This window comes from Nyctereutes procyonoides, unplaced genomic scaffold (genome assembly GCF_905146905.1).
Source record: "Nyctereutes procyonoides isolate TBG_1078 unplaced genomic scaffold, NYPRO_anot_genome, whole genome shotgun sequence".
Taxonomy (NCBI): domain Eukaryota; kingdom Metazoa; phylum Chordata; class Mammalia; order Carnivora; family Canidae; genus Nyctereutes; species Nyctereutes procyonoides.
In genome coordinates this window covers 16341662-16355943 of record NW_026575033.1, presented here as the reverse complement: position 1 = coordinate 16355943, position 14282 = coordinate 16341662, and the positions used below count along the sequence as shown (strand labels likewise).

General features: G+C 40.4%; 1 protein-coding gene across 9 annotated transcripts in view; it reads left to right on the top strand.

Moving 5' to 3' along the window:
• The window catches only part of SMAD9 (SMAD family member 9), an 85463-nt gene that overhangs the window by 39735 nt on the left and 31446 nt on the right, over window positions 1-14282 (top strand). The window contains exon 4 of one of the 9 annotated variants that reach the window (XM_055317465.1): window positions 2154-2374. The exons of 6 other annotated variants lie outside the window; for them this stretch is intronic. The gene's annotated coding sequence lies outside the window, so the exon portion shown is untranslated. Of the gene's footprint in view, window positions 1-1903; window positions 2393-14282 lie in introns of those variants that run through there. 2 more of the 9 variants (XM_055317467.1, XM_055317470.1) reach the window with 2 other exon arrangements.

Below are 14282 nucleotides of genomic sequence, written 5' to 3'. Positions count from 1 at the left end.
CCTTCCTTCCTTCCTTCCTTCCTTCCTTCCTTCCTTCCTTCCTCCTTTTCTTTTCTTTTCTTTCTTTCCTTTTCTTTTTTTGAGTGGTTGTTCTAATGGGTGTGAGGTGGTATCTCATTGTAGTTATGGCTTGCATTCCCCCAATGATTAATGATGTCGAGCATCTTTTTTCTTTAAAGATTTTATTTATTTATTTGAATGAGAGAGAGCATGAGTGGGGACCAGGGAGAGGAAGAGGGAGAAGTAGCTCTCCTGAGCAGAGAGCTTGACCAGGGCTCAATTCCAGAACTCGAGGATCATGACCTGAGCTGAAGGCAGATGCTTAACTAACTGAGCCATGTGGACACCCCAGTCATCTTCTTATGTGTTTATTGGGCATGTTTATCTTCTTTGGGTCCTCTTTTTTTTTAAATTAGGTTGTTTGGATTTTTGTTGAGTTTTAAAAACTCCTTATTCTGGATATTAATCCCTTATTAGACATATGATTTCAAATATTTTCTCCCATTCTGTGGGTCGCCTTTTTATTCTGATGCACAAATTTTTAAATTTTTTATTAAATGCAGTTTGTGTGTTTTTTTCTTTGTTGCCTGTGCCTTTGGTATTCATGTTCAGGAAATTGTTTCCAAATCCAGTGTCAGGAGGTTTTTGCCCTATGTTTTCTTCTAAAAGTTGTTTATAGTTTTAAGTCTTACATTTAAGTCATTGATCCATTTCATGTGATTATTGTATGTGGTATGAGATAGAGGCCCAACTTTGTTCTTTTAAATATGGATATTCAGGTTTCCCAGAACCATTTGTTTACAAGATTATTCTTTCCCATTGAATGATCTTGGCTTTGTCAGAAATTAGTTGACTGTATATGCAACAATTTATTCCTGGACCCTCTATTCCATTCCATTGGTCAGTACGTCTGTCTTTCTGCCAGTACCACACATTTTGACTTCTGTAGCTCTGTAGTAATTTTTGAAATCAGGAAGTGTGAGGCCTCCAGTTTTGTTCCTGTTTTTCATGATTATTCTGACTATTCAATAATCAAGGTCCCTTGAGATACCATATGAATTCTAGGATGAGTTTTTCTATTTCTACAATAAACTTTGGGATTTGGGTCAGGATTGCATTGAATCAGTAGATTACAAAGTATTGACATCTTGACAATACTAAGCCTTCTAATCCATGAACATGGGGTGTGTTTCCATTTATTTATGTATTCTTTCATTTCTCCCAACAATGTTTTATAGTTTTCTATACAGTTTTCTACTTCCTTGGTTAATTCCTAAATATTTTATTCCTTTTTTCCCTTGAATTTCAAAACTAATCATAGTTTATTAAAAAAAAACATTGAATGTGATGTGATAGCATTTTACAAATACAAGGATCTTCCCTATGTGTTTAAAAGTACTATATGCTCTTTAGCCCATACTAATACACAGGCTTCAAATTCTTCTCAATCCCATTGTGTGAGTATCTCTCCCCAGTCAGGCTGTGTGTGAAATCAAAGATTCCCTAGAGTCTGTACCATAATGCTATTTATATCAGGGTTAAGAACACAATAAGTTCCTAAGAATATACATTCTTTTATGAAGAATCCATATCTTGATCTGTGACTGTGTTGTTGGAGATCTTCAGATGCTTATATCTCTACATTCTGTAATGGTTATTAATGTACTCACTGAGCCAGGTCCAGGGCCTGTTGGAGGGTCTTACACTCAGCTATGATCCCCTCGTGCCCTTTACCACATGAGGGATTAGTGGGCCATGAGCCCCAGGTGTGCTAATGATGCTCTTCAGCATCTCCTAAAAGCGAAGACTGGAACCTGGCCTCATTGAACATCATGGAGTCCAGGATTACCATTAATATCAAACTCATTCATAGCCTCATTCAGCTCATCAATGGCCCTGTGGCCTTTGGCTTCTTCAGGGGGCAAGGTGGCTTGAGCAGCTTTGGAGATGCCAGCAGTGGCCTCCTAGACCTTTATAAACACCTAATTTCAATTGGCTCTTTTTCCAGCAACATCTGGGTGGTGGAGAAACACTTCGGAGGCCGTGTGCAGCATTGTGGTATTCTTCTATCGTGGCTACCATCTCATCCCACCAGTGAGGACCTGTTGTCTTCTTGCTACTACATAGTAAAGTTTCACCTTCTCTTTCCCCAGCTCTTTAAAGAGGTTGCAAGGTCCCGCTCATCTGTAGCATTTTTGACAGCTTCCAGGGCCTCCTCTACCTGCTGCACAGCATCTAGCTAAGGGAAAAATATTTTCCTAATAATTTTGAAGAGGAAAGTCTTCATCCTACTCTTGGAAATTCTGCAGACAACCAGGCATTTGGGAAGGATGGAAGAAAACACAGCAGAGGAGATACAAGCAGCAAGCTTCTGGTGAGGGCTCTGAGGCCTGTAAGTATTGTATTCTTTGTGGTACTGTAATTTCCTTTTCAGATTGTTCATTGTGAGTGCTCAGAAATGTTGTGTGTTGACTTTGTAATCCTTCTACTTTGCTGAAATTATTCTAACATGTTTATTTGTTTGTTGTTATGTGTATGTGAAATCATTAGGGTTTTCTACGAAGAAGATCAAATCATCTGCAAGTACAGATCATTTGACTTCTTCCTTTGCGATGTGGTCGCCTTTTATTTTTTTCTTGCCTAATTGTTCTGGCTAGAACTTTCAGTATGATGTTGAATAGAAATGACAAAAGTGGACATCCTTGCCTTGTTCCTAACCTCAGAGGAAGGCTTTCGACAGTCTTTCACTGTTGAGTATGTTTGCTGTGGATTTTTCATAGATGGTTTTTATTATGTTGAAGTGGTTTTTTCTATCCTAGTTTACTGAGTTTTCTTTTTATCACAAAAAGATGTTGAGTGTTGTCAATTGTTTTTTCTGCATCAATTAAGATGATCGTGTTTTCCCCCCTTTATTCTGTTACTGTGATTGATTTTGGTATGTTGGATCATCTTTCTATTGCAGGAATAAATTTCACTTAATCATGGTGTATAATCCTTTTACTATACTGACTTTAGTTCGTTAATATTTTGTTGAGAATTTCTACAGCAATGCTCGTAAAGGGTATAGTTGTCTTTTCTTTCTTTTTAGAGATTTTATTTATTTATTTGACAGAGAGAGGGAGAACACAAACAGAAGGAGTGGTAGACAGAGGGAGAGGGAGAAGCAGACTCCCCACTGAGGGGCTTGATCCCAGGACCCTGAGATCATGACCTGAGCTAAAGGCAGATGTTTAGAAGGCATTTAATTGACTGAGCCACTCAGGTGCCCCGATAGTTTTCTTTTCTGGTAATGCCTTTGTTTGTCTTTGGTGTCAGGATAATGCTGGCTATATAGAATGCATTAGGAAATGTTCCCATTTCTTCAGTTTTTTGGAAAAGTTTGGGAAGGATTGGTATTAGTTTTTCTTTAAATGTTTGGTAGAAGTCCCCAGTGAAGCCAACAGGTCCTGGGCTTTTCTTTGTTGGGAAATCCCTAAGTATTAATTCAGTCTCCTACAGATCTATTCAGATTTTTAAAAAAAATCTTCATTTAGTCATAGCTTTTGTGTTCCTAGGAATTTGTCCATTTCATCTAGGCTATCAAATTTGTTGGCATACAGTTGTTTGTAGTATTCTCTTACACTCTTCTTAATTTTTGTAGAATCAATTGTAATGTCCACACCTTCATTTTTTATTTCAGTAGTTTGAGTAGTCTTCTCTTTCTTTTCTTTTCTTTTCTTTTCTTTTCTTTTCTTTGTCCATCTAGCTAAGGGGTTTCTCAATTTTGTTGATCTTTTCTGAGAACCAACTCTTGGTTTCATTGAATATTTTTTTCTATTGGCTGAATCATGGTCTCTATTTCTTCATCTCTGCTCTAATCTTTATTATTTCCTTCCTTGTACTAGCTTGTTTTTTTGTATATTTTTTATTGGAGTTCGATTTGCCAACGTATACTATAACACCCAGTGCTTATCCGTCAAGTGCCCCCTCAGTGCCTGTCACCCGATCCCCCCGCCCACCTCCCCTTCCACTACCCCTTGCTCATTTCCCAGAGTTAGGAGTCTCTCATGTTCTGTCATCCTCTGATATTTCCCATTCATTTTCTCTCCTTTCCCCTTTAATCCCTTTCACTATTTTTTATATTCCCCGAATGAATTAAACCCTACAATGTTTGTCCTTCTCCGATTGACTTCACTCAGCATAATACCCTTCAGTTCATTCCACGTCAAAGCAAATGGTGGGTATTTGTCGTTTCTAATGGCTGAGTAATATTCCATTGTATACATAGACCACAGCTTCTTTATCCATCTTTCGATGGACACCGAGGCTCCTTCCACAGTGTGGCTATGGTGGACATTGCTGCTATAAACATTGGGATGCAGGTGTCCTGCCTTTTCATTGTATCTGTATCTTTGGGGTAAATCCCAGCAGTGCAATTGCTGGGTCGTAGGGCAGTTCTATTTTTAACTCTTTGAGGAACCTCCGCACAGTTTTCCAAAGTGGCTGTACCAGTTCACATTCCCACCAACAGTGCAGGAGGGTTCCCCTTTCTCCACAAACTCTCCAACATTTGTTGTTTCCTGTCTTGTTAATTTTCACCATTCTCACCGGTGTGAGGTGGTATCTCATTGTGGTTTTGATTTGTATTTCCCTGATGGCAAGTGATGCGGAGCATGTTCTCATGTGCTTGTTGGCCATGTGTATGTCTTCTTTGGTGAAATTTCTGTTCATGTCTTTTGCCCATTTCATGATTGGATTGTTTGTTTCTTTGCTGTTGAGTTTAAGTTTTTTTTTTTAAAGATTTTATTTATTTATTCATGATAGTCACACAGAGAGAGACAGAAAGGCAGAGTCACAGGCAGAGGGAGAAGCAGGCTCCATGCACCGGGAGCCCGACGTGGGATTCGATCTTGGGTCTCCAGGATCGCGCCCTGGGCCAAAGGCAGGCGCCAAACCGCTGCGCCACCCAGGGATCCCTTTGCTGTTGAGTTTAATAAGTTCTTTATAGATCTTGGATACTAGCCCTTTATCTGATAGGATATTTGCAAATATCTTCTCCCATTCTGTAGGTTGTCTTTTAGTTTTGTTGACTGTTTCTTTTGCTGTGCAGAAGCTTTTTATCTTGATGAAGTCCCAATAGTTCATTTTTGCTTTTGTTTCTCATGCCTTCATAGATGTATCTTGCAAGAAGTTGCTGTGGCCAAGTTCAAAAAGGGTGTTGCCTGTGTTCTCCTCTAGGATTTTGATGGATTCTTCTCTCACATTTAGATCTTTTCACCCTTTTGAGTTTATCTTTGTGTCTAGTGTAAGAGAATGGTCTAGTTTCATTCTTCTGCACATGGCTGTCCAATTTTCCTAGCACCATTTATTGAAGAGACTGTCCTTTTTCCAGTGGATAGTCTTTTCTGCTTCGTCGAATATTAGTTGACCAAAGAGTTGAGGGCCCATTTCTGGGTTCTCTATTCCGTTGCATTGATCTATGTGTCTGTTTTTGTGCCAGTACCATACTGTCTTGATGATCACAGCTTTGTACCTTGTAGTAGCTTTGGGTTTAGTTTGTTTTTCATTTTCTAGTTCCTTAAATTGTAAGTTAGATTGTTGATTTGAGATATCTGTCTTATTTTTTAATGTGTTTATAGCTATAAACTTCCCTTTTAACACTGCTTTTGTTGAATCTCATAAGTTTTGGTGTTTGCATTCTTTTTCACTGATTTGTAAGTATTTTCTGATTTCCCTTGTGATTTCTTCTCTGATCCATTGCTTAAGAGTATGTTGTTTAACTTCCACAAACTTGTGAATTTTCCAGTTTTATTTCTGCTGTTGATTTCTAACTTCATCCGGTTGGGGTCGGAGAAGATATTTTGTATGAAAACTACATTTTTTATATCTATTTAATTTTTTCCCTAACACATGGTCTATCCTGGGAGATGTCCCATGTGCACTTGAGTAGATGTGCTATTGATGTTGGGTTGATTGTTCTGTAAATGTTAAGTTCTGTTTCCTTACTTACCCTGTGTGATGGTTCTATCCATTATTGAAAGTAGGGTATTAGTGTCTCCAACTCTAATTGTAGCACTGTTCTTGTTCTCCCTTCAGTTCTATCAGTTTTTACTTCATAAATTTTGCTGGACTGCCATTATTTGTTTATAAAAGTTTATAGTTATATCTTCTTGCCATATTGAGCCTTTTATTAATTATATAAAGTTCTTGCTTATCTCTTGTAGGCCTTTTTTTTTCTTGTAGGCACTTTTTTTTTCTTTTTAATTAATTTTTATTGGTGTTCAATTTACCAACATACAGAATAACACCCAGTGCTCATCCCGTCAAGTGTCCCCCTCAGTGCCCGTCACCCATTCACCCCCACCCCCCACCCTCCTCCCCCTCCACCACCCCTAGTTCATTTCCCAGAGTTAGAAGTCTTTATGTTCTGTCTCCCTTTCTGATATTTCTCACACATTTCTTCTCCCTTCCCTTATATTCCCTTTCACTATTATTCATATTCCCCAAATGAATGAGAACATACACTGTTTGTCCTTCTCCGGTTACTGTGGCCAAGTTCAAAAAGGGTGTTGCCTGAGTTCTCCTCTGGGATTTTGATGGAATCTTGTCTCACATTTAGATCTTTCATCTATTTTGAGTTTATCTTTGTGTATGGTGCAAGAGAGTGGTCCAGTTTCATTCTTCTGCATGTGGATGTCCAATTTTCCCAGCACCATTTATTGAAGAGACTGTCTTTCTTCCAGTGGATCGTCTTTCCTCCTTTATCGTATATTAGTTGACCATAAAGTTCAGGGTCCACTTCTGGGTTCTCTGTTCTTTTCCATTGATCTATGTGTCTGTTTTTGTGCCAGTACCACACTGTCTTGATGAACACAGCTTTGTAGTACAACCTGAAATCTGGCATTGTGATGCCCCCAGATATGGTTTTCTTTTTTAAAATTCCCCTGGCTGTTTGGGGTCTTTTCTGATTCCACACAAATCTTAAAATAATTTGTTCTAAGTCTCTGAAGAAAGTCCATGGTATTTTGATAGGGATTGCATTATACGTGTAAATTGCCCTGGGTAACATTGACATTTTCACAATATTAATTCTGCCAATCCATGAGCATGGAATATTTTTCCATCTCTTTGTGTCTTCCTCAATTTCTTTCAGAAGTGTTCTATAGTTTTTAGGGTATATTTTGAGAACCATTTGAATGGTAAATGGTTCTCCAACCTTTTATTTTCAGGTTGTAGGTGTCCTTCTGTGTAAAATGAGTCTCTTGTAGACAGCACATAGATGGGTCCTGCTTTTTTATCCAGTCTGAAACCCTGCGCCTTTTGATGGGGTCATTAAGCCCATTCACGTTCAGAGTTACTATTGACAGATATGAGTTTAGTGTCATCATGATATCTATTTAGTCCTTGTTTTTGTGGATTGTTCCACTGAACTTCTTCTTAAAGGGGAGTTTTAAGAGTCCCCCTTAAAATTTCTTGCAGAGCTGGTTTGGAGGTCACATATTCTTTCAGTTCCTGCCTGTCTTGGAAGCTCTTTATCTCTCCTTCCATTTTGAATCAGAGCCTTGCTGGATAAAGTATTCTTGGTTGCATGTTCTTCTCATTTAGGACCCTGAATATATCCTGCCAGCCCTTTCTGGCCTGCCAGGTCTCTGTGGAGAGGTCTGCTGTTACCCTAATATTCCTCCCCATGAAAGTCAGGGACTTCTTGTCTCTTGCTGCTTTAAGGATCTCTTTATCTTTGGAATTTGCAAGCTTCACTATTAGATGTCGAGGTGTTGAACGGTTTTTATTGATTTTAGGGGGGGATCTCTCTATTTCCTGGATCTGAATGCCTGTTTCCCTTCCCAGATTGGGAAAGTTTTCAGCTAGGATTTGTTCAAATACATATTCTGGCCCTCTGTCCCTTTCGGCGCCCTCGGGAACCCCAATTAAACGTAGGTTTTTCTTCCTTAGGCTGTCATTTATTTACCTTAATCTGTCTTCATGGTCCCTTAATTGTTTGTCTCTTTTTTCCTCAGTTTCCCTCTTTGCCATTAACTTGTCTTCTATGTCACTCACTCGTTCTTCCACCTCGTTAACCCTCGTCGTTAGGACTTCTAGTTTGGATTGCATCTCATTCATTGATTTTTAATTTCTGCCTGATTGGATCTAAATTCTGCAGTCATGAAGTCTCGTGAGGCCTTAATGCTTTTTTCTAGAGCCACCAGTAGCTGTAGAATAGTGCTTCTGAATTGGCTTTCTGACATTGAAGTGTAATCCAGATTTTGTAACTCCGTGGGAAAGAAGGCTGTTTCTGATTCTTTCTTTTGAGGTGAGGTTTTCCTTCTAGTCATTTTGCTCAGTGCAGAGTGGCCAAAAACAAGTTGTATTGGAACACGGGGGAGTATCACTGGTCCGTCCAGCTGGTCTTCTGGGGGAGGGGCCTGCTGTGCTGATTTTCAGGTGTTAGCACTTGGGGGAGCTGCTCTGCCCCTGCCTGCTGCGGGGCTCAGCGGGGGGTTGTTTACCCCGTGGGGCCCCAGGAGGAACAGCCGCAGTTGCTATGGCAACTCTGGAAGCCTGGAGTCAGCCCCCGCAGGAACTACGGGGCTCTCGGTCCGCAGGGCCTGGAGGCTCCGGGGCGGGGCCGCTGATCTGCTCAGCTGGGGCAGGAGCGTCCTTGCTGTCCTGGGCCCTCCCGGCCTCTGCCTGTCCCGGGGGAGGCCGGATCCTGGGCTGTGTCCCGGTGCCCTGTGCTCCGGGGCCTGCGCTGTGGGATTCGCGCTCCCGCCCCGCAGCCCCCTCCGCGGAGCCGCCGCCCAAGCCCCTCCGAGCTGCTCTGGTCCCGCCGTGCGCGCTGCAGCCCTTAGGGAGCTCGGCGCACTCTCCCGGGGCGCAGGTGTCTGTTAGTGTCCCCGGGAGGCCGAGGGCATCCCCGCCCTCCTCGGTCCTGCTCCACCTCCCTGCGGGCCCCTTTCCGCCCGGGAAGGTTGGTGCAGCTCCTGCTCCTCCGGGACGGGGCTCTCCTGTCCTGGGGACACTCGCCCCGGCCTCAGACCGGCTCCTCGCGGGGCCCCTCCCCCTCGGAGGCCTTTTGTTCCTTTATTTCTTTTTCCCCGTCTTCCTACCTTGATAGAAGCGCGAACTCTTCTCACTGTAGCGTTCCAGCTGGTCTCTCTTTACATCTCAGGCCGAATTCGTAGATTTTCAGGATGATTTGAAGGTTATCTAGGTAATTTGGTGGGGACAGGCGATTTGGGGACCCTGCTCTTTCGCCATCTTGCCCCTCCTCCTGTAGGCACTTTTTATTTAAATCTATTTAGTCTGATATTATACAATAATCCCTATTTTTTGGTTGATGTTTGCATGAAATATCTTTTTTTCAACCTTTCATTTTCAATCTATTTGTGTCTTTGGACCAAAAGTGACTCTCTTGTAGACAGAATGTAGTTGGATCATGTGTTCTTACTCTACTCTCCTGCCAGTCTCTCTCTTTTGGTTGGAGAGTTTAACCCATTTACAATTAATTAATGATAATGAGAGACATCCTTCTGCCATTTTGCTGTTGGTTTTATATATGCCTGATAGCTTTTTTGGTTCCTCATTTCCTGCATTACTGTCTTCTCTTGTGTTATGTTCATTTTTCGGTTAAGTGAAATATTTAAATTTCTTTCTCATTTCCTTTTGTATATATTCAGCTGTTTTGTTTTTGGTTACCGTTGGAATTGCATTAAACATCTTGAAGTTATAATACTAATTTGAGTTCATGCCAGGTTAACTTTAATAACATACAAAATTCTGCTTTTTTACTGCTCCAGGCCCATCCCTTTCAGTTGTTCACAAAATTACATCTTTATACATTGTATACCTCAGGGAGGAAACTAATATTTAAGTGCATTAGTCTCTTAAATTATACAGAAAGCAACATAAGGGAATTGCAAAACAAAGTTACAGTAGTGCTAGCTTTTAGACTAATATTTTTTAAATATATATTAGTCTCAAATCATATAGAAAGCAAAAAGTGGGGATCCCTGGGTGGCGCAGCGGTTTAGCGCCTGACTTTGGCCCAGGGCGCGATCCTGGAGACCCGGGATCAAATCCCACGTCGGGCTCCCAGTGCATGGAGCCTGCTTCTCCCTCTGCCTATGTCTCTGCCTCTCTCTCTCTCTCTCTCTCTCTCTCTCTCTCTCTGTGTGTGTGTGTGTGTGACTATCATAAATAATAAATAAAAAATTAAAAAAATATATTTATAAAAAAAAAGAAAACAAAAAGTGGAGTTACAAACCTTTGTTATAGTAATGCTAGCTTTTACAATTGCCCATGCATCATTCACCTTTATTTAGATCTTTACTTCTTCACATGGCTTCACATTAGTGTCTAATGTCCATCATTTCACCTTGCAGGACTCCCTTGATCATTTCTTCTTCTTGTAGGACAAGTCTAGTGGTAATGAACTCGCTTAGTTGGGAATGTTGATGGGGAATGTCTTATTTTCCCCTTCACTGATGAAGAACAGTTTTTCCTGATATAGGATTCTTGGTTAATAGTTTTTCGCTTTGAGCACTTTGAATATTACTGGCCCACTTTGCATCCCTCTAGTGAATTTTTCATTTCTGTTATTGTACTTTTCAGCTCCAGAATTTCTTGTTGGTTTCTGTTTAGGTTTTCTATCTCTATTGATAACTTCCATTTCCTCATACATCATTTTCTTGAATTTCTCTATGTCTTCCTTTAGTTCTTTAAGCATCTTTAAGATGGTTGGGTTGACATATTTGTCTAATAGATCTGCCATAGGGTCTTTCTCAGGAACAGTTCAATTTGAATAGGTCATGCTTTCCTATTTCTCTGTATGCCTGTGATTTGTTATTGAAGCCTGAACATCTGAATCTGATGATGTGGAAAATCTGGAAATCAGAGTTCTCTCCCTTTGCCAGGGTTTTTGTCATTGCCTTTGGGTTTGTTTTGTTTTGTTTTTTAATGTTGTAAGCTGTTTCTGTGCTGAAGATCAGCCTGAGGTGTAAAACTCAAGGTCTTCCTTCTCAAGTCTTCTGTGAGCCTGCTCCTTTCCCTAGAGATGCATAGTCACTTTCTAATTTTCCCCATATACGGAGTTGCTTTTGAATATCCGAGCCTTTAATGTCTGGCTTAAGAAAGAAGAAAAAGAAAAAAAGGAGGGGAGAGGTGTAAAAAAGGTGCTGGCTCTAAATGCCTCATTTATCCAGAGGAGGAGAGACTTGCAACAGTGGGGGAAAGTACAACTATAGTGGCTGCCCTCCCATTTATATCTCTATAATCAAAAACAGCAGTCAGTCAGTGGTCACAGAACATAGAACCCTGATGTTTGGAGGACAAGGTCCATTTTGCCTTCTATTTGTAGAAGTGAGTGCAAAATTGCTACAGGACCACGTGCACAGCTGTCTGCCAATCAGCAGGGTTTTGGTTATTGCTCCTGGCCTAAGAACTGAAATTGACCCAAAAGAGCCACGTTTACCATCAGACGCTTCCCCTGGAAGCTACAATACTTTAGTTGGTTCTAGAGTTCCAAAGTAGCTATGTTATACAGATCCTGCTAGTGTAATAATCATCATCTAGATGGAGAGACAGATTTCTGGTGCTTCATACTCTGCCGTCTTTTTAAAACCCCCTGACTCTAGTCTTTTGAAGGCTGTACTCCATCTTAGACTAATCAACAGTTCTTTTTAGTCTCTTCAGCTTGTTATTCTCTCTTACTTTTTTCTTTTCCTCATTTTTTCTAACTCAGTGCTTTTTTTTTTTTTTTTTTTTTTTAACCTTTCACAGGTCACAGGTTCTTTTTAGAATTTGCGGGAAAATTCCTATGGATCGTCTCCCTAGAAAAATCCATATATGAACAATCACTCAAAATGAGCAGACAATTCAGATATCCAGTAGATGACTTGAAGCCCCACCATGGCCCTCTTGAATAGAGTCTTTATTATAAAGATGCATCTCTGTCATCTTTCTTTGGTACTATGGTCGGAAGATGTTCTGTACTACAACAAGATGCTAACTAGCAGGCTGTGAACAGGAATTGCCCCTCACGGATTTGTAGGAAAGCTCAAAACACAGCTAGAAAAGCCTCTTTCCCAGAATATGAGATCATGATACCATTTTCTTTTATATACAACTGGTAGGTTTATCCAGTGACACTAAACTGGTATATGTATGTGGTAGTTATTTACACTTTACAGTGCAAACTTGTAATTGCCACTCATTTGAAACACATAGGGATGACAGGCTAATTTAAGTGAAGATAAAGTCAAATTAATGAAATATACATCCTGTGTGTGTGTGTGTGTGTGTGTGTGTGTGTGTGTGGTTTGAAGCCTGATTTCTCCTCGGGTGTACTGAATAATAACACATGATATACGTACCAATAGGGATGATAACAACCAACTATTTTCTAGGTAGACTTTTTTTTGGATCTGTTTTTACACTTTAAAAGCACTTGTTATCACCATATTAACTACTACTGTACAAAAAGTGCTATAAAAGTAGTCAAGGAAACAGTCTTTTCCTTTAAGGGAATGTTCCTTTGGCAAGTGTCCAAGTTCTGAATTTGGTTAGTGCACTGTTTTTTAGAAGAGATACCATGGATTAGAGGGTCAAAATTGATAAGATTGAAAAATAGGAAAACAAAACACATGGTGAAACAACATTTTGTCATGGTGAGTGTTTCTGGAGTGGACCCTTGCAGAATAGACGATTGCCTCCTGATCCCCTGGGTTGACTATGGCATACGGCCTGATAGATGATGTAGACTTTTCTTGGTGACACTGACCAAGAAGCAGTGCCCATGCAGGATTATTCAGAGGTTCTTTGTGTATGCAGAGTTTAGGCATGCTCCAGGGCAGATAGCCAACATATTCTTCTTAAATGGTAATTTCTTGAATTTTTGTTTCTTCAGAATTAAAATCACCAATTGAATCTTCCAAGGAGGCAGTAAGTAAAAATAACCTTGAGTAACTGCTAACAGGAGTTTGATTTAAACTGACAACTTAAAAATGAAAGGTTCACATCTCCCAAATTTTTACCCAGCCTGACAAATTGGATTCTAGAATTATGTACCATTAAATCTCATGGTGTGTGCGTGTGTTCAGTGCTGCTCTTCTTTTAAGTGGTCCTGTTTATTTTAAACACTTGAAAATGAGTTTTTTGCTCCCTCAGTTGGGTAAAACTCATATGCCTGAAAAAGAAAGTACTCTTTCATGCTGTGCATGAAGTGGACCATGAGTAACCAGATGAGGGATGGGCATGGTGCTTTTATCCATCCGCCCACAGAAGGAAAGCTCTCATGGCCAACAGATGGCATTTGTGGAGATCTGGTGTGATAAAGGCCTTGATGGAGGTGCAACAAGTGATGCCAAACACAGTAATGCCAAGCATACATTTTCACTCTTATTCCTTAGTGGTAATAAAAAAACAATGCTAGAAAGAAACAAAATTCTGGAAAGAAGAGTAAAGATCATGTTGTGTTGGTAGGTGAGATTTGCTATAAAAAGGGTTAATTTAACAACTGTGGGGAAAAAAACTCTTGTTTTGCCCTGCTGTATGCAATATAGTTCCATGAGTGAAGGTTTCAGTTCAGTCTCAGACTGGACTATCCTGAAGTGGGTGCAGGGAGGGATAACAAAGTGTTAATAGTAGAATGAGTTATACAGTCCCATGTGGCAGGTACAGCCAATAATCATGGAGTCATGGAACCATTGCCCAGACAGACCCTTACTGCGAGGATGAGCCCCACCTCCTTCATCTGCAGATGAGGAAATGAGGTGGCCCAGAGAAACTACAGAGTTGGTTTGTGACAAGGGACAGACAGATTTTTTAGGAAAGTGAGAATCTAACCACAAAAAGAATTAGGAGGGGCAGCCTGGGTGGCTCAGCGGTTTAGCGCTGCCTTCAGCCCAGGGTGTGATCCTGGAGACCCGGGCTCGAATCCCACGTCAGGCTCCCTGCATGGAGCCTGCTTCTCCCTCTGCCTCTCTCTCTGTGTCTCTCATGAATAAATTAATAAAATCTTTAAAAAAAAAGAATTAGGAAAAAATTATCCTAATCTGCCAAGTTAGCTTATTTTTTTTAACTGTGAGCTAAATCCTAAGTGCAGCTCAATTATCATTTCCAAAATCCTTCCAGAACCCCAGTGTAGGACCAAGGACTCTTGTAACCACCTCTGGCATCTCTCTGCCATAGCTCTTGTTAGATTTGCAGAAATTATCTGGTCAGATTTTTGTTTATAAATCCTTCACATACATTCATCTTTATAGTCTATTTTGTTTTATTCTTTTTTGTACCTTACAGGAACTATA